This window comes from Perognathus longimembris, chromosome 15 (assembly GCF_023159225.1).
Source record: "Perognathus longimembris pacificus isolate PPM17 chromosome 15, ASM2315922v1, whole genome shotgun sequence".
Lineage (NCBI taxonomy): Eukaryota > Metazoa > Chordata > Mammalia > Rodentia > Heteromyidae > Perognathus > Perognathus longimembris.
This window is the reverse complement of record NC_063175.1, coordinates 1,449,419-1,466,848: the sequence shown is the minus strand read 5'-3', so window position 1 is coordinate 1,466,848 and position 17,430 is coordinate 1,449,419. Positions and strand designations below refer to the sequence as shown.

The following is a 17,430-nucleotide window of genomic DNA, read 5'->3' as shown; positions in this document are numbered from 1 at the left end:
GGGCGTGAGCGCCGCCTTCCCAGCCCCCGCGCAGGAGCCGCGAGCTGACCACGACCGGCGGCAAGGGCGCAGAAGCAGAGTGCCCCGCGAGCCCGCGTCCCAGATCCTCTTCCCGTGCCCCCCCTCCCCTCCGACACGAAGCCCAGAGCTCTCGACTGCGGAGCGCAGGCCCCGCTCCCTCGCCGCGGCAGCCGGGCTGGCGGGGTTCTCGCGGGCGCGCCAGGGCTTCGCGGGCGGAGAGGCGCCTCCCCCACCACACACGCTCCCACGCCCCCTCAGCCGGCGCCGCCTCGGGAGTCCGCCCCGGACCCTGCCGCCATGTTAGGTCGGCACGAGTGACACTGCCTCGCTGCCGACACCCCCCACCCCCACCGAGCGCAAAAGAGCCAGAGGTGCGCGAAGGAGCTCCCGCGCGAGGCCGCCGACGCCGGAAGGCGCTGGAGGCGCGCGGCGCCGCACGAGTTCCGGTGAGCCGGCGTCCGGCGCAGGTAGCTGCAGCCCCCGCCCCACCCTCGCCCGCGTCGCCCCCGCCCCGCCCCCGCGGAGGGCGCAGGGGGCGTGGCCTGTGTGGAGAGGCGGGGCTTGGAGCCGCGGGGTGGGGGAGCCCGGGAATTCCCTCCTTCTGAAGTAAGGCGTCCCGGGCGGTCTCCGCAGTCGTCGCTGCCGCCCCACGCCCCGCGTCCCACGCCGAGGAGGTGGACGAGGTGGAGGAGGGAGAGCGGGAGAGCCTCGCGGGCGTCTCCTCCGCCCGCCGCCCCCTCTCCGACCCCGCCGGAGCCGCGGCCACCGCGACCCATGCGAGCGCGGCCGGAGGGCAGGTGAGGACCCCGGCGCGGCCCTGCGGGCGGGGAACCGGCGACCCCGCTCCCGGCAGCGCTAGGCCCCGACGCCCGGCGTTGGGAAGCGGACTCCGCGATCGCAGTTCCCCGCCGGCCCGCAGTCGGGAAGTTCGGGAGAAACTTCTCCCCTCCCCCGGCCCGGCGGGCGTGTCGCGTCTGCCCGCGCTACCTGCTGCCTCGGCCGCAGTCCCCGCCCCACCTCTGGCTTCCCGGCCCCCGCCCGAGTCCCTCGGACGTCGTGTGCCCACCCCAACCCCGGCGAGGTGTGCGTGTTGGCGAGGTGGGGAGGGGCGGGGTAGGTAAGCCTTAATTCTGGTCCCCGAGCTGGAGCAGGGGTCGAGGGGACCCGCTCCATGAGAGAGGACGGAGGTCCGCGGGCGGACTCTGGCGATCACTGGGCCGGGCGTGGGGAACGAGGGCGCGGGGGCGAGCGGGGGTGCTCCGGGAGGCCCCGGGTTTGATTGAAAACCGCAACATGTTTAAAGTTTTCCTTTGTTTTGCATGGGGGTGGGGAGATCCACCCTTCCGCGGCCACTTGTGCGGTACCGGGCCGCCCCACCTCCCCTTGGGCTCGGTTTCTGTCCACATGTGTTCAAGGAAATTTTGTTTTAAAAGTGTGTGTGTGTGTGTGTGTGTGTGTGTGTGTGTTTCTTCTTGGTAATTGCTTCCAGCTTTTGCTTTATTGGGCAGAGGGCAGAGCTGTTTTAAGAAGCTCTTGGAAAATCGCGTCTGGTTGGAGGGGTTGCCTCATTTTTGTTTTGTGAGTGGGACGCGGCGTAGTTCAGCTTTGGTTATTTTCTGCAAACTTCATTGAGCCAGTCCTGCAGTAACATAACAGTCTGATCATTTATAAGTTGTTAAATAAATGAAAAGTCTCTTAGTATCACTAAAGCTTTACATCCATGCCATTTGTTTTGTATGTCTGCTGATGGGGGTCTTCTCATAGGTAATTTCAAGGATGTATGCCATGGTAGTATATACATGCATTGTTGTGCTAAAAGTGTTTATCTTGTTAACTTCCTAGAGTTAAATTACACACTTAGGAAAATATTGCTAAATGTGTGTGCGTGTGGCTGCAGTTATGACAAAATACATATTAAATCTATATCAACCAACACAGTGCTTGGCACACAGCAGACAGGAAACATTTTGAATGGATAGATAATGAAGGAATGTCTTGAATTAGAAGCCAAGGCGCTTCTGTGTGCATCACATATATTCATACATTATACTTTGAGACAAGGTTACATTTCACCAAGGCCATTTTTTTTCTTAAAATATGTGAGAACCCTGCCATATAAACATATAGTTGTACCTGAATTTTTAGACGCTAGCTGAACCTCAGTGAAGAATTTACATGCTTGTTGACGACACAGAGGGTCCTAAATTTGAAAGAAAAAAAAACCCCAACCAATTGCTTTTGGTAGAAATCTTAAATACATGACTGTTCATATACATGTTTCCAGGATAAAAGATAAAAGAGCTCTTAAAATATGTGCTTAGCAATAACTACCATAATGTTATAATAACTTTAATTTTCCAGTTAGTTTTGCTGACTTCATAAACCACAAAATTGACTCCTTTCTGTTCCACCGAAAGTGAAATTACAGCTTTAATCTATTTTCCTGGGATAGGTGGAATTTGTCTATGGTCAAAGTATATATAATATTAATACATTGTTGGAAAAAATGTCTAGTTCAAGAATTCTGAAACTGAAAAAATGTTTATGCAAATTGTATTTTATTGTATGTAGTGGTAAGAGAATAAAAGAATAGCAGTGACCTAATATGAATGAAATACTTATTACCAACCCATCTTGTTTATTCATGGTTCATTTGCATGGATTTTAAGCTGTACATACTTTTATATGAGTAATTTTCGCTTAAAAATATAATTAGCTCTTAAGTTGGGCACTGGTGGTACAAGCTACTCAGGATGATGAGATCTGAGGATCAAAGTTCAAAGCCAGCCCAGGCAGGAAAGTCTGTGAGGCTTATCTCCAATTAGCCAGCAAAAAGCAAGAAGTGGAGATGTGGATCAAGAGGTAGAACACCAGTTTTGAGTGAAAAAGCCAAGTGAGACCTTGAGGCCCTGAGTTAAAGTTCTAGCACAAAAAACCCCAAACACAACAAATATATTTAGCTCTTCATCTAGTGAGTCAATTCACTGGCCATTCCTTATTAGTCCTATTTAATAAAGAAGCCTAGTGAAAATTTTTGAAAAGCATTGTTAAGATTTGGTGTCTAGGAATGCAAACTTGGGTGGTAAGACTATATTTTTAAAAATCTTCAGGGGGCTGGGAATATGGCCTAGTGGCAGGAGTGCTTGCCTCCCATACATGAATGCCCTGGGTTCAATCCCCCAGCACCACATATACAGAAAATGGCCAGAAGCAGCCCTGTGGCTCAAGTGGCAGAGTGCTAGCCTTGAGCAAAAAGAAGCCAGGGACAGTGCTCAGGCCCTGAGTCCAAGCCCCAGGACTGGCAAAAAATAAATAAAAATAAAAATCTTCAGGAAAGTGATTTCATTAAAAGATCTAGTAGGAGGGAGGAGGCAGTGATTTCTACCTTGCTTCTGACCAGGTGGCAGGGTTTTTTGTTTTTGTTATTCTGTTGATTTTTTAACCAGTTGTGTGTAATATATTAAGTTGAATGCCTCTTGTGTGTGCTTTCCTGTATCTGAGTTTTATTTTACATGAAATTTTTCTTTAAAGAATGTTGTGTGTAATGTATATGAGATACTTGGATTAAGGATTTAGTGTTTGGTGATTGGCTTTAGAACATACTTTGCCATTAGGTTTAGATTTATCAAATCCTAATTTTCATATACCACTTAGTGTATATAACTGCCTTGAAAATGCGACTTCCAAATGTACAGTAATTAGAGAATTTCAGAAAAAATATTGGGTTCTTTCAGAATGATAATTACTTGACTTTTGAGAGAAGACACGGTTTTCCTCACTTTAAATGTTGTAAGTGAAAAATAATCAAAATCATTTTTAAAATGAGCAGATACCATTGTATGATCAAATACCCTATTTTTCAGAAAATTAGGTAATATATCAACACAGCTTTTGGCATCAAAGGAGTCATTTTTTTACTTTTATCCATTTTCAGTTTTCTAGACTAGAATTCTTTTTTTTTTTTAAGTTTTTTTTTTTTTATTAATTGGACATAAATTTTTTTACAAGGTGTTGTGCAAAGAGGGTGCAGTTACATAGTAGGGCAGTGTGTACATTTCTTTTTTTTTTTTTTTATTAATTGGACATAAATTTTTTTACAAGGTGTTGTGCAAAGAGGGTGCAGTTACATAGTAGGGCAGTGTGTACATTTCTTATGATATCTTACAACCTGTTTTTCTATCCCTTGTCTAGGTCAGGTTGACATATATGCAATATACAATGTATCAAGAACATATACAGTATTCCCAGACTTGGTCTCTACTGTCTCTCCGTCTCCCTTTGTTAACAGTCATATATCAGGGAGATCATGCCCCTTTGTTTTCTGTGTTCTAGGCTTGTCTCACTCAACATTATTTGTTCGAGTTCCGACCATTTCCCTGCAAATAACAATATTTCACCATTCCTAATCGCTATGTAGTATTCCATTGTGTATAAGTACCATATTTTTTGGATCCATTCGTCTGTGGAGGGGCATCTGGGTTGTTTCCATATTTTAGCTATTGTGAATTGTGCCGCGATAAACATGGTAGTACAAATGCCTTTTTGATATCTTGGATTTTGCTGTTTAGGATAGATGCCTAGGAGTGGTATGGCTGGGTCATAGGGTAGGTCTATATTGAGCTTTTTGAGAAACCTCCATACTGTTCTCCAAAGTGGTTGTACTAATTTGCACTCCCACCAACAATGGAGAAGGGTTCCTCTTTCCCCACAGCCCCTCCAGCATTTGTTGTTTCCTGAGTTCAGAGTATAGGCCATTCTAACTGGGGTGAGGTGGTATCTCAGGGTTGTTTTTATTTGCATTCCCTTTACTAGCAGGGATGTTGAGCATTTCCTCATATGTTTCTTTGCCATTTTTATATCTTCTCTTGTGAAGTCTCTCTTTAGCTCTTTTGCCCATTTCCTAATAGGTTTATTGGGCTTGGAGGGGCTTAGTTTTTTGAGTTCTCTGTAGATGACCGATATCAGGCCTTTGTCTGTTGCTGTGCTGGTAAATATCCTTTCCCATATCGTTGGCTGTCTTTCTATTTTGGTGGCTATGTCCTTAGCTGTGCAGAAACTTTTTAATTTGTAGTAGTCCCATTTGTCGAGTCTTTCCCCTATTTGTTGTGCCCCTGGGACTCTATTCAGGAAGTTCCTTCCTGTGCCTATAAGTTCTAGTGTCTTTCCTACTCTGTCCTTCAGTAGTTTCAAGGATTCAGGTCTGATGTTGAGGTCCTTGATCCATTTTGAGTTGATCTTGGTGCATGGTGATAGGCTTGGGTCTACTTTGAGTTTTCTGCATATGGCTGCCCAGTTCTCCCAGCACCAGTAGTTGAAGAGGCTATGTTTATTCCATTGTATATCTTTAGCTCCTTTGTCGAATATCAGTTGGCTGTAAGAGTGCGGTTTTATTTCCGGGTCTTCAGTTCTAATCCATTGGTCTTCCGATCTGTTTTTATACCAATACCATGCTGTTTTTGTTATGATGGCCTTGTAGTAGATCTTGAAGTCAGGTATTGTGATACCTCCTGCATTGCTTTTTTTGCCTAGAATTGCTTTGGCTATTCTAGGTTTTTTGCTGTTCCATATGAATTTATGGATTGGTTAGAATTCTTTTTAAATCAATAAATTCAGCCTTAGATTTGACATTTTTAAGGTTGTCGTGAAATTCTGTGAAAAATAAGTTGTCATTACTTAAATTTTATGAAAATGTCTATCAGCTGAAGGAAGATACACATCTTCCTTCAAGGGTTTTGTTTCAGAAGGAAGCAAATGACAATATGTTTCAGAAATGCAGAGAATTATTGTCTTGTGCTACTTGTTTTGTGTAATGGCTTCTGCTTTAGCTGTTGATGTTTGTTACTGCTTTGCGTTGTTGTGATGGCACACTGAAGAAGAGAGCATATCTGTGCCAAATTCTTATATCATAGGAACTTTGTCATGTTGTAAAGGTGGTATTTGTGGAGCCAGCTTTATTGTGTGTATATTTACAGGAAGTTTTAGTAAGATCTTCCATTGTTCACAACACTATGTGTCATAGGTCACCTTCAGTTCATGTTTAAACAGGTTTTAATATAAATAAAGGTCCTCTACCGAGGCATAACTGTTTTTCTTTAAAGGAAAGAATCTGTTCATATTAAAGTATCTTGAGCTCCTATCAGTAGTGTGTATAGCAGTTTGTGTATGGCTATGTAGCGTGTATATTATGTCTTCATCTCAGCTGCTCCAGTGCCACAATTAGACTGAGTATTGCTCAGCTGCAGCTGCTGGGTGATTATGAACCATCCAGCTCCTGTCTAAACTCAGAGGCAGATTTAGCAAAAGGAGCTATAGTAACAGCAGAGAGTGAGAGAAAAGAACCCGCACTGCTGCCAATATCATTTTAACATGTCTGTATGCCAAGGAATCGCTGGCTGCAGCAGTACTACTGTTGTCCTGAAACTGGCAGTCTTGAAGGCAATATATCCTACTTAGAGTTGTGTTTGCCTTTAATCTCTTGAAGCCCACTCTATGGAAGATGGAGAATCCTGTAATTTCAGCATAATGTACTGATGAGGTGCCAGGTGGGCTGTATTACAAGCTTCAGGGTCTCAACTCCCCATCCTCACCCACAGGTCACACTGCTCTTCTGTTTCCTGTTCAAGTGTACAGTCAGCTATGAGACTAAAGGTTCCTTGAAGCTTCTAGCATACATTTCATCCTACTCTAAACTGGGATTCTTAACAAAAACAACGATTACTCTTTGGAGACTAAGAATTGCTAATAGGGAATTTCTTTGGACTCCCTACTTTCTCCTAGAAAGTGGCAGACCCTCAAGGGACTGGATAATTTGTCCAAACAGTAGTACATATAGTTTAACCCCTATTGCCTGAATTTTGCAGCTAGGAATCCTAAACTCTTTTTCCTTTTTTCTTATTTCTTGGGTTTGAGAAGATGAGTATCATGGATACTAGCTGAGTAGTGGCATGTCTACAGTCCCACATCCTGAAAAGGAAGCTGAGGCTGGAAGATTGTTCAAGGCCAGCCTGGGCAATTTATCAAGCCCTTGTCTCAGAAACAAAACAAAACAAATCAAAAGAAGCACATCATCAGCTATGTAGGACAATCCCTGGATTGAGCAAATTTTGCTGCTTCTGAAATTCAACATGCTCAGTTTATAAACATGCCAAGCGAATAGCAGTAGTGGATATGCTCTCTTTTACTTACCTCTGCCTCCTGAAAATGCTCATCCTGGCTATACTTGGTGGGTTTAGAGTTTGGCTAATTTGGAATGGGATCTAGAGAGTACTCAAATCTCATATAACACAAAGGAAGAGATATTAAAAAAAACCTGTACAATGGAATATTATCAATTATATATTGGGCTACACACTTGGTAAGATCCTGGTGTGATGATCTCTTCCTTGATGCTGCCCCAAAATTCCTATTACAAAGCACATCTCCCTGCAGTTATTTCTTTCCATGATTGTAATTCTTGATACAGTGGCACTGTGGCAAGGAGCTGTTATATATTAATACTTGAGAATTGCACCTACCACAATAAAAGACTTAAGTAAGTTTTAAATTATATGTAGGAATGTGGTTCTGGGTATAGTTGTAAGACTTTTATAGCTACAGACTTTTCTTTACATGCAACAGATTTTTTTTAACATTTCTTTCCTAAAATTTAATAAAAAGTTTAGTGCTTTTTCATAGATTAAAATAGCTTTAGATTTTTTTTAAAAACCTTTAGACTTTTTTTTACTCTCAAAGTTTTGTTATAAAAATTATTTTACATCATAGGTTAAACAACCTTACAGATGTGAAATAAAGGTCATTTTTATATTTCTAACGTGTATCTGTGTAGGACAAAAAGAAGAAAGTCTTCATTTTCTTGCTATAATGTATGTGAAGGAATGCGTAGTTCATCGGACCCATCATCTAGGTTATTTGAGGGAAGGGTGCATACAGGAAGCCCTAGGAGGACTGACCACTGAAACTTCAGGATTATCTGGTTTTCAGTCTCTGTTCCAGCAGTGTATATAGACTATAGGTATTTTTAAGCTGACTACAGAGGATAGTCACTTTCTTTCTAGTGGCTTTTGTCTTCCAGTTGCTTAGCATTAAGCAGACTTGGGAGTGAAGTGGAGAAAACTGGTAGTTTTTGTATTTAAGTAAATACTTAAAATTGTCCCATGCCAAGGTTATTAATTTCTACTTTTGTGATTAGTCTCTTAAAGATAAGGAGACTTTTAGTGAAACTGGTAAAGGTGTTTTTGTTGTTGATTTTGGTCCAGGGACTAAACTTGCCTGTGCACTGTCTCTGAGTGCTGTCTTTTGTGCTTCAGGTGAGCACTCTACCACTTGAGCCACAGTGCCACTTGCCGCTTTCGAGTGGTTAATTTGAGTTAAGAGTCTCATGTACACTTTTCCTGGGCTGGCTTTGGACTAAGATCCTCAGATCTCAATCTTCTGAGTAGCTAGGATTACAGGTGGGAGCCACTGGCACCGGGCTCAGGCTAGAAATTTATATGCAGTAAAATTAGATGTCAGGTTAGTAAAGATTATAATGAAAAACTGACCCATTAACTTGGTACTGAACTTCCTCAAACAAATACAGTGTTATTCATTCATTAAGTGAACATTTATTAACCCTATCATTCCTGTGACAAAAACTACGCTAATTTTGATACTATAAAGATGCTTGCAGTCTGACTGCTGTTCTCTAGGAATCCACAATTGTGTAGAATTGACTGTAATTATGAGGTCATTATATATTTTTAAGTTGATAGATCTTTCTAGTGTAATAGTCCATTATAAAATTTTGATTGCATTAGGTGTTGATACTGCTGAAATGTTACTAAGTTCCTTTGTACTAGGTAGAATTAGCTTCTGGTGGTAAATTGACTCAATTTTCTAGGCAGGAAGACCATGTGTGTGTGTGTGTGTGTGTGTGTGTGTGTGTGTGTGTGTGTGTGTGTGTGTCCTGGAGCTTAAATTCAGCCTAGGCACAGCCTCTGAGCTTTTTTTGCTCAAGGTGAATGCTGTTCTATGCTGGTGTGTGTGTGTGTGTGTGTGTGTGTGTGTGTGTGTGTGTGTGTGTCCTGGAGCTTAAATTCAGCCTAGGCACAGCCTCTGAGCTTTTTTTGCTCAAGGTGAATGCTGTTCTATGCTGTGTGTGTGTGTGTGTGTGTGTGTGTGTGTGTGTGTGTGTGTGTGTGTCCTGGAGCTTAAATTCAGCCTAGGCACAGCCTCTGAGCTTTTTTTGCTCAAGGTGAATGCTGTTCTATTTGAGCTATAGCTCCACTACTGACTTTCTGGTGGTTAATAGGAGGTTAGAGTCTCATGGATTTTCTTACTGGGGATGGCTTTGAACTGTGATTCTCATCTTTTAGCCTCTTAAGTAGCTAGGATTACAGGTGTGAACCACCCAGCCTAGATTTAATACTTTTTGAACATTAGTTTATTATGGCTGTTGGTGATTCAAATATCCAGGTTTCACAGCCTTTGTATAGAAGTCTTATTGTAAGAAGACAAATACAAGGCTTTAAAAATATTTCATATTTATATCACAATTTTAGGAAAGTAATGCTTTAATTATCTGTTTGAAGCACTTAGCTATGATAATCAGTATCAGATTATTATGGTTTTGTGGATGAGAACTTTGCTACATTGTATCAGAAAAATAGCTAGTTTTAAAAACTCATTAACATATAGTTAATGTTTAGTACAAAATAAACATAGGGCCAATGGCTAATGCCTGTAATCCTAGTTACTCTGGAGGCAGAGATCTGAGGATCTTGGTTGGAAGCCCACTGGGCAGAAGTGTCCCCATGAGATTCTTATCTCCAAATAACCACTCAAAAATAGAAAGTGGCGCTGTGGCTCAAGTGGTAGAGCCCTATCCTTTAGTACAAAGAGTCTTAGTCAGGGACAGAGCCTCAGACCCTCAGTTCAAGCCCCACAACTGACTAAAAAACAAGCTTAGGCATTTGAAGGGGTTAGCTTTTGAAAGTCTACAGAATAGATTTTTTTCTGGAAAGAAAAACTTAGGTTATAGATACGTTGTGTCCCCCAAATTTTATCCATCAGTTCTTTAACAGTGAAAATCCTCTTTCTAGTAAAAGTCTTTTCTGTAATGACCTTTCTGGAAATACTGGTAGCCCATGAGCTTTAACCTATAAAGACCTAACAAACTGGAATAAGTTTCAACAGCAAAATGTGTTCTAATTTTAATTTTTTTGTTTTCTAAAATATGTGCTTATTAAACACATGAAATAATTGTTTTATAACTGCTTTAATTATGAAGTAGATAAGCTTATAGTGTTGCCAGTCATTCTCACTCCATACCTTCCCTGTTCTATTTAAAAACCACTCTGGGTTCTGTATTAGAATGCCCAGACTTTTTTGAGTCTCTAATACAATGGCTGTAGGACAGTGTGATGCTTCAAACGATTGAGAATGAACCAAAGTCGTAGAAAAGGGCTTCGGAAAATGAGTGGCATAATGTGGAAGTTTATAAGATTTACTTTTTTTGTCTTCTCTTTCCATTCACTCCTCATTTTAAGCATTGGGTATGAAGGAAGTTTTGGGTATGAAGTATGTTTTATGATAGGGATCATGAGTTGCTGCACCTAATATGTATTATCACATTTAGCTTGAATATATTGGATATGTTTGTAAATACACAGAAAAGTTGTGGAGCTAGGTATACATTACCAACGAAGTAGCTGAGGAGCAGAACATAGGTGTTGTTTGTTGGGGTCTTGTAACTAGTGATTAGGCAGATCTGGGATTTGAGTCTAGTTTTATTCCTTAGGAATATGAAATTTCTTTTTCATTAGATTGTACCTTTGAATTGGAGGCAGAGAATTTTCAGTCTCACTTTTCTTTTTCTTTTCTGTTTGTTTTTTGTTTTGATTAGGTTCTCCCTTGAGAGCTCAGGCCCACATCCAGTTCACTATCCTACATCCACCTACTGCCTCCCACATGCTGGGATTATAGGCAGTAGCCACCTCTTCTGGCTCTTACATTTTTCTGTTTAATGGAAGAAGCTTTGTGATGCTGTACATGTTTCATAACAGATGGATGCCAGCTATTAATTATATTCCTTAGAAATAGATGAGTTATTATAGTAATTAAATATGAGCAAATGCTACCCTTTTATAAGCTTGAATTTATTATGAAAAATGATACAGTAAGTTCAAAGCATTAAAAAATCATTTTATAAAATAAAATGCTTCTCGAACCAAATTGATAGTTAATTGTTAGAATGTTTTACCAATCAAGGTTTTTAAAATCAAAGTTTATTACTCTATTTTTTGGTGGTCCTGAAGTTTGAACTCAGGGCCTTGAGTTTTTTTTTTTAATTTATTTATTTCCAAAGTGATGTACAGAGGGGTTACAATTTCATATGTAAGGCAGTGAGTACATTTCTTGTCCAACTTGTTACCTCCCTCATTTTTCTCCCTTCTTCCTTCCCCCCCATGAGTTGTACAGTTGGATTACAGCATATAGTTTTGTAAGTATTGCTGTTGCTTTGGTTCACCTTGTACCCTTTGTCTCTCATTTTGATGGGTTCCCTTTCCTTCCCTAGTTCCAACAAACATATATACAATACCCAAATTACTAACAGTTGACATCAGGGGTAAATGAGGAAGACGCTCTAGCACTTAGCCACACTCATAGCCCTCTTTGTTGTTATTTCTCAGATAAGACCTAGCACTTTTTGCCTAGGGCTAGCTTTAGACTGATAACCTTTTTCTTTAACCTGTGCCTGTGATGTAGCTGAATTACAGATGTTCACCCACAAGTACAGCTTGTTTATTGAGTTGGAGTTCTCATTAACTTTTCCCTGGACTCTCAAACTGAGATCCTCCCTATCTCTATCTCCTAAATAGCTAGGGTATTAGGGGTACACCACTGTGCCTTTTAAATTTGAATTTAATTTACTAGAAGAACAAAGAAGCATACAAAGATGGTTTATTATACCAACTAGTGTAGTAAATGCTCTTCTTTTTATAGTCTGTACGTAGTCTGTAGTCAGTCCCTCATTTGTAAATACACATATATTGAATATGCATACAATCTGGTGTGTGTGTGTGTGTATAAGAATTAAGTCTGGGGCTGGGAATATGGCCTAGTGGCAAGAGTGCTTGCCTCCTACACATGAGGCTCTCGGTTCGATTCCCCAGCACCACATATATGGAAAACGACCAGAAGGGGCGCTGTGGCTCAGGTGGCAGAGTGCTAGCCTTGAGCGGGAAGAAGCCAGGGATGGTGCTCAGGCCCTGAGTGCAAGGCCCAGGACTGGCCAAAAAAAAAAAAAAGAAAAAAGAAGTAAGTCTGAATCTTACTCATATACACACTGGATCAAGTGGTTAATTTGCAGTATTGTTTTCATTTCTATTAGTTGTATTATTTATTTCTAGAAGAGTTAGTAGAACTAGATGTATCACATTTCAGACACAAGCGCCAGAAAGGGGCACCTTCTAACTTGCCCTGTTGGTAAGATAGCTTTCATATTTTCTGGTACAGACTCACCAGGATTGTATTTGGAAGAAACAATTCTTCTATTATGGTTTATTCCTTCATTTATTTGTTCTTTGTTTTTTGGTTCAGGTCTGGACACCATCCTGTGTGCTATTCTTTTGTGTTTAAGACTAGTGCTCTACCACTTGAGCCACAGCTCTACTCTTGGCTTTTTAGTGGATAGTTGGAGATAAGAGTCTCATGGACTTTTCCTGTCTCAGCTTATTTTGAACTGTGATTTTCAGATCTCAACTTCCTGAGTAGCTAGGATTACAGGCATGAGCAACCCATACCTTGCTAGTTGACTCTTTTAGTTCTTAGTGTCTTGCATACTGGTTTGTTCCTATAAGTCCTGTTGTACTTGAATTTCTTTCTCTTTGGAAGAAGCTTTCATCTGAAGCTCCAAGTAGAACTTTTATTTGCTACTCTATTGCTACTGTGTCAAGTTCTTGAGTTGACAATGATTTCCTTCACCACCTTAGAGGCCTTTTCTTCCTTGGCTTCCTTTTATTTCTTTGATTATATCTAAGAATGTACCCTTTGTTCTAGCTAATAAACTGGAGTATTGTTTTCTAGTGAGAACACCAGCTAGACTTTGTAGATAGTCCCACAGAGAATATTTACAGTGCAACTTTTATTTTTATTATTCCTGCGGTTCATTATTGCTCATGCTTGTTACATTTTTTACAAAAAGGTTGGAAGATAGGTTTTACATTGTTGTTATCATGCAAACTCTAAGAGACAGAAATGGCTACCACTAGACTGTAAGCTGCTTGAAGGCAGGGAGTTTTGTTTTGATTACTGAAGTCATTCGCAGCATATAGGACAATGAATATAGGAAAATTTCAACTGTCAGCTAGGCATATCTGCTGCTTGCCATGGACATAACCAATATCTCTTCACTAAAGATATGCAGTAACCATATTTGTGTTGTTTTTTTAACTCAAAGACTTTGGAGTGGCAGATCTGGTGTAAATTTGTGACATTAATCTTTAGGATAAATTTTAGTATGGCTGGGGGCATAGGTTGAGTGGTAATGTAGCATGGGCAAAGTCCTGAGCTCAATTATCAGTACTGTCAAAATGATTGTTGTTATTGCTTCTCCTTTTGTTTTTTTCCCTTTTCATAACCTAAGTTTTCTAGAGCTAAGGATATTAATAGGTTTGTTTTTTTATATCTTCCCATGCTTTTTTCCCCAGTAAGATTGAGTCTGAATATGTGAGCCTGTGATTGATGAGAGTAAAGACATCATACAGATATTTTTATTTATTTATTTTGAGGATTGGGTCTGCCTGTGGTCTAAGCAGGCCTTGAACTCCTGGGGCCCAATTATCTTCCTGCCTCAAGCTCCCTAGTACTGAGCCCCTTAAAGTTATTTTAACTTCTTTTTTTCATTGTAAGGCTACTATAAATTTTTCTAGATAGTATTTCTGCTTGCCAGTAACCTTTGCTAATTTTTTTTTGGGGGGGGGGGCAGTCCTGGGGCTTGAACTGTCCCTGGCTTCTTTTTGCTCAAGGCTGACACTCTACCACTTGAGCCACAGCACCACTTCTGTCCTTTTCTGTTTATGTGGTGCTGAGGAATTGAACTCAGGGCTTTATGCATGTAGTGAAAACACTGTACTGCCAGGCTATATTCCCAGCCCCCTTTGCTAATTTCTTGTCTTTTTCTTACAGAGTTTGTTTTAGGGACGCTTTCTGAATTGTGGATTACTATCTTTTCTTTGTATTTATATTGCACTTTCTCCATATGTTTATCTTTACTTCTCTAATACTTCCTATGTCTTCAAAGTAATTTTCCTTTAATACTTGTGCATTTTGTATTTCAAGAGTACTTTCTCTTCATTTTTCTCTTAGGTGAAACTAAAAACAAAGTAATACTTTTTCTGCTTGATTATTTTAAAATTTCACCTTAATAGTTTTCTGGGTTTGTTGTTGTTACTGTTGTTGTTTTGGTATTGTTTGGGGTGTGTGTGTGTGTGTGTGTTCATTTTTTGGCTTGTCCTAGAGCTCAGACTCAGGACTTGAGCACTGTCCTTGGCTTCTTTTTGCTCAAGGCTAGCACTCTATCTTTTGAGCCACAGTGCCACTTCCCGATTATTTTCTGTTTATGTGGTGCTGAGGAATCGAACACTAGGCTTCATGCATGCTAGGCAAGCAAGTACTCTACCGTTAAGCCACATTCCCAGCCCCAGTTTCTGTTTTGTTTTTTTGTGTTTTTTTGCCAGTCCTGGGGCTTGGACTCAGGGCCTGAGCACTGTCCCTGGCTTCTTTTTTTTTTTTTTTTTTTTTTTTTTGCTCAAGGCTAGCACTATGCCACTCGAGCCACAGCGCCACTTCTGGCCATTTTCTGTATATGTGGTGCTGGGGAATTGAACCCAGGGCCTCATGTATATGAGGCAAGCACTCTTGCCACTAGGCCATATCCTCAGCCCCAGTTTCTGTTTTATAGTACTAAAAATCTAACTTTTTTTTTTGTTGGTTGTGGGGCTTGAATTCAGGGCCTGGATGCTGTCTCTGAGCTTTTTCTGCTTAAGGCTAGCTGTCTACCACTTTGAACCACAGCACCACTTCTGGTTTTCTGGTAGTTAATTGGTGATAAGAGGCTGACGGACTTTCTTGCCCAGGCTGGCTTCAAACTGCAATCCTTAGATCTCAGCCTCTTGTGCAGCTAGGAATACAGGCGTGAGCCACCAGCACCTGGCATAATTTAACTTTTTATTTTGGAATTTATATAAGAGGCTAGCATCCAAGATTTTTCTTCCGGGTATTTCTCACTGTGCCAGTGGTTAACTCTTTTTCCTCATTGATTCAAATTGCTACCTGTGGCATTTACAATTCCTTTTTATTTTTGTTGTTGTAACTGTTAATATTTTGCTGTGCTGTGGATGAACTCTAAAGTACTAGGCAAGCACTCCACTGAGCTATACCACCAGTCAGCATTTACAATTTCTTATACTCTTGGATTTGTTTCTGGTCTTGCTTTCTTTTCCAGGTACTTAGTTTGTTCTGATGCCTGTACCACATAGTTCGATGCTGGTAAGCCTAACCATAGTAACAACAGCAGCAGCAACTAAATGGTATTGTGCATTTGCCGGGCTAGATTCACCTCCCCCGGTGCGGGGATGCTAAGCTTACTCCCTTGTCAGTGCTCCCCTTTTCACCCTCTCCCCTGGGAACCCGACCCGTGGGCGGCAAAGGTGGAGCAAAGGGACACGGGCAAGCCTAAGGTGCATGTGGCCGAACGAGATCCCCTTTTCCTCCCTCCTTACCTACCAAGGAAGCCAGGTACACACGGATCTCCCAGACGCTTCGGAGAGCAATCTGGTTTATTCAGGAGGAGCTTACAGTAATATAGTGATGATGACGAGGATTGAGCAGGAGCTGGTGATAGGCTGGGGAGCTTGTCCGTCCGAGAGCAGCTCCCAAGGACCTCCCTCATGGGCTAACATCACTTCCCATAGTACCGCCCTCTGGGCAAAGCCCGCAAAAAGAGAACACAGGTGCTCGCTGGCGCAAGGTGGGGGATGGTCTCAAAGCTACCCCTTCTGGTTCTGGACCCAGAAGGAGATAGGTGTGGCTTACTTCCACACTGCCCCAGGGCTGGGGGAAGGACGGTGTCTGTCGCCCTTCCCCCCTCAAGGCCAAGCTGAATCCCCAACATGCATTGACAAGCGCCAGTTGCATTAATAAATCTATTTTAGCTAATTATTTTGCACAAAGGCTCTAATGAGTTAGGCACTTTTAATATCTTCATTTTTATAGCTTAATAAAATGGGTTTCAAGAAATAAATTTATTCAGGAAGATGTTACCTATTCCTAAATCTTTGGAAGAACATTTTCCTTATACTTTTTTTTTCAAATTTTATTTTATTGCAAAGGTGATGTACAGAGGGGTTACAGTTAAGTAATGAGTACACTTCTTGCCAAACAATGTTACCACTTCCCTTATTTTCTTCAACTTTCCCTTCCCTCAAGTTACAAAGTTCATTTCCAACAGTCTCTTGTGAGTATCACTGTTGCATTGGTTCACCATTCATCCTTTGTCCTTTGTCTCACCACATATAAGTAGTATTCTTTCAACGTTTCAGATCATAAATTTAAGGACTTTCATTTCACTTTGAATTGATAGTAGCATAAAGTGAGAAACAGCGATATCGTTTCATTCTTGTATATGTGGAAGAATGCTTTCATTTTTATAAGTCTTTTAAAATAGATTTATTACATAGTTACTATGTAAATGTCTTTAAAAAATTTATTAATTAAAATTTTTTTGACAAGGTGTTGTGCAAAAGGGGTACAGTTACATAATAGGGCAGTGTGTACATTTCCTGTGGTATCTTACACCCTGTTTTTCTTTCCCTTCCCTAGATCAGGTAGATATATATACAATACACACTGTACCAAAAACATATACAGTAGCCACAAGGCATACGCTAAAGCAAATTCACCTAGAACTTTAAATATAATGTCAACAATAGAGTTTGCTTATCCTTGTCTTATGCGATCATACATACATAGCTTTTGAGCTATTGTGATCCACTGAGAGGTCTATTTTTGACCTTTATATGTTGAATAGTTGTTTGGTTTTAGTTACATAATGTAAGGTCGCTGACCCAAACCTATGGAAAATACCATTTGACAAGAAGTTTTTTGTTCCGCAGACCTGGTCTCTACCCTCCCCCCTATGTAAATGTCTTAAAAGATGGTTTCAGGTTTGAAGTTGAATAGACAGAAGTAAGAAATGTTTCAGATATAATCTACCAAGGTTCTTTCTGGTTTAAATTCTTATGTTATCTTTTAAGACTCATATGGGGTGTAGGAGAGGGATAGGTAAGAATTTTGAAAGGAGTGACATTGATCAAGATATATTGTATTCATACACTGCTTTGTTAAATGTATGCAACTACCTTTGTGCAA

The 17,430-nt window shown here is 41.1% G+C and overlaps 1 protein-coding gene across 2 annotated transcripts in view; it reads left to right on the top strand.

Moving 5' to 3' along the window:
• The first annotated feature begins 317 nt into the window (after positions 1-317).
• Positions 318-17,430, top strand: part of Yes1 (YES proto-oncogene 1, Src family tyrosine kinase) — a 79,951-nt gene continuing 62,838 nt past the window's right edge. Inside the window, exon 1 of one of the 2 annotated variants that reach the window (XM_048363603.1) lies at positions 318-488. The gene's annotated coding sequence lies outside the window, so the exon portion shown is untranslated. Of the gene's footprint in view, positions 489-639; positions 819-17,430 lie in introns of those variants that run through there. The other variant, XM_048363602.1, reaches the window with a different exon arrangement.